The following is a 2,779-nucleotide window of genomic DNA, read 5'->3' as shown; positions in this document are numbered from 1 at the left end:
GTAGGCGGAGCCGAACCCCAACTCCCGCTGGGTCGGGGCGCCCCTTCCCCTCCCAGCTCCACGCGCTGCGGAGGGTTCTGGGCTAGGCCAAGAGTCCATTCACCAGGCAAATTTTATTTTCGGTTTTGACATCCCGCTCAGCGAAGCATCTGAACGCTTCTTCCTCTTTCCTCCTCCCGCCGTGCTCCCCTCCCCCACGGCTGCTCCCCGTTCTCCGAGTGTCCCTGCGTCCACCGCTCCTTCCTCCCGCAGCCTTACCCCCCTCCTCCTCCGGCTCCACGCTCGGACACGCTTCCCTCTCGCTGCCCGACTCCCCAGCACGGTCCCTCTTCTCTCTCCTCGCCTCCCTCCCTACCTCCCCCATCTTTTCTTCCACATCACTGATCCTTTCTTTCTGGACACCCCCCAACCCCCTCTCTGTGCTGCTGTGGTCCACCCGGCACAGGAAAGCGGGGGAAGAAAAGGAAAGAGCCGCATAAAGGAGGTTGGGGGGAGGTTGAGTCGAGGACACCGAGGCGGCCTGGGGACACTCAAGAGCCGGTTCCGGAGCGCAGTCGGACTGGTCCCGGCTCCCGGGCTAGAAAGAGCTTTGACGCGGGCTCGCCGGCTCCCCGAAGGCGAGTGGTCCAGCCCAGGACGCCGCTTGCAGGCGGGCGGCGCTGACCCGATGTCCCCAGCTCCTCGGCTCCGAAGTCGTTCTCGATCGGCCCTGAACCTCGCGGGCTGGAGGCGCGGCCTGGTCGCTCGGCGTGGAAGAAAGGGTGTGGGACTAGGCCCAGCCTTCGGAGCCTGAAAGGTGGACCACATTGAAGTGGCTTCTTTTTTTTGCTTGTGCCCGAGCCTAGTGGCCGAGCTGCAGAAGTGGATCCCTAGTGAGAAAGGCGACAGGTCCTCTGGAGCAAACGCCGAGCTCTTCACTATCTGGAGGAGGCAAGTGGGACTCGGATGGTGCGAGCCACCGTACTGTAACGGTGAGGCCAGGTCCAGCTGCACTCGGGCTGCTTCCACTCCCCATCCCTCACTTCCGCACAGGACGCAGCCTCTTGACTGGCCAGTTGAAGTGAGACTCAGGGGCCAGGCTTCAATGTTTTTGTTTAGTTGCTAAGTCACGTCTGACTCTTTGAGACCCCGTGGACTGGAGTCTGGCAAGCTCCTCTGTCCATGGGATTTATGAGGCAGGGATACTGTAGAGGGTTACCGTTTCCATCTCCAGGGGATCTTCCCGATGCAGGGATCGAATGGGTGTCTCCTGCGTCTCCTGCACTGGCAGGAGGATTCTTTAGGATTGAGCCACCAGGGAAGCCCCAGGCTCAAATAGCCACTCTAAATAAATTACAAATGCACCTCTCCAGACTTTCCTGACCATCCAGGCTCCATGCTGAGGCTGCTTACGACAGAATGAATGTGCTTTCTCTGCTTGTGACAGAATGAATGTGCTTTCTCTTCACAAGGTTAGCTCCTTCTTCTTCAGGTCTCTTCTCAGGTATCCGCCCTCAGAGACTCTTCCTCTAGGCACTGTATTTTTTTTTTCCTCCTAGAGTGCTTACCCTACAGAAGTTATCATAAGTAATTATTTGTCTCTCAGTATGCAACCTCCATGGAAGGTGGATCTTGCTCTGTTTTGCACTATGCCCATGATCCCCTCCTTCACTTCCTCCACCCCCCCAAAAAAATCTTTGTAGGAGAGATGGACTTGTAAAAACTTACAATTATAATGAGGGAATTTCATTTTATGGCCAACAGAGGAGGGGTACTTTAGGAGATGGGGAATGAGAGAAAGAATCCTGGAGGAGAAATATTGCCCAATTGCAGCTTAGTATCATTTAAGAACCCTGGAGAAGTGGAAGAGTGAACCCAGGTAGTGTTATTAGCTGTGGCAGTAAACTATGGTGCATGAGGATGAGAAGACCTGTATTACACATTTCTGTATTATCATTTCTTGAAATTATTAGTCAGGGTTCTCTAGAGAGACAGAACCAAATGTGTGTGTTTCTATGATTTATTTTAAGGAATTGGCTTACCCCCATTGTGGGGGCTGGGAAAACTTGAAGTTCGCGTGACAAATAGGCAGGCTGGAGACCCAGAGAAGAGTTGATACTGCAGTTTTGAGTTAGAAGGCCGCAGCCTGGAGACTGAATTCTTTCTTCTTTGGGCAACCTCTCTTTCACTTAAGGCCTTCAACTAACTGGATGAGGCCCACACACATTATGGAGGATAATCTGCTTTACTTAAAGTCTATGGATTTACATGTTAATTATATATATTAAAAATAGCGTTATAGCAATATCTTGACTGGTGTTTGACCAAACAACTGGATACCATAGCCTTGCCAAGCTGACACATAAAATTCAACCTCACATTATCCTATTATTCCTAAAAGGTCTCCTGAGCTTCAGTTTCCCAAATGAAGTTTTAGACTTCAGATCCCAAGTTTAAATTCAGGGACCTGTCTGTATTGATTTGGCCTGTATAGCTTCACCTATAACCATTTCCTCTCCACCTAAACTTGTTCTCGGGATAAGGAGAGTTACCCACTTCAGAGGAATGCCATTAGAATGACAGCACGGGATAAAATGATAAGCTATACAATACGCTCTATATAGTAGTGAATGAAGAGTTCAATGAATATAAAATTAAAAACTCAACCTTAAATTCTGTCTTGGTTTTCCCTTGCTGCCCAACACCTGTGTTTTTTTAGTTGTGGTATACGGGGAATTCTATCTAATTTTAATGTTCAGACTAAGCAAAATATAATTATGAAGATGAATCTTTACCAATA

At 50.2% G+C, this 2,779-nt stretch overlaps 1 long non-coding RNA gene across 5 annotated transcripts in view; it reads left to right on the top strand.

Annotated features, from left to right (window-relative positions):
- Nucleotides 1–2,779, top strand: part of LOC147366729 (uncharacterized) — a 104,960-nt gene that overhangs the window by 330 nt on the left and 101,851 nt on the right. The gene's annotated exons all lie outside the window — the stretch shown is intronic.

This window comes from Bos grunniens, chromosome 8, assembly GCF_055505025.1.
Source record: "Bos grunniens cultivar Pamir isolate PY7600 chromosome 8, Bosgru_T2T1.0, whole genome shotgun sequence".
Taxonomy (NCBI): domain Eukaryota; kingdom Metazoa; phylum Chordata; class Mammalia; order Artiodactyla; family Bovidae; genus Bos; species Bos grunniens.
This window is presented reverse-complemented; position numbering and strand designations above follow the sequence as displayed.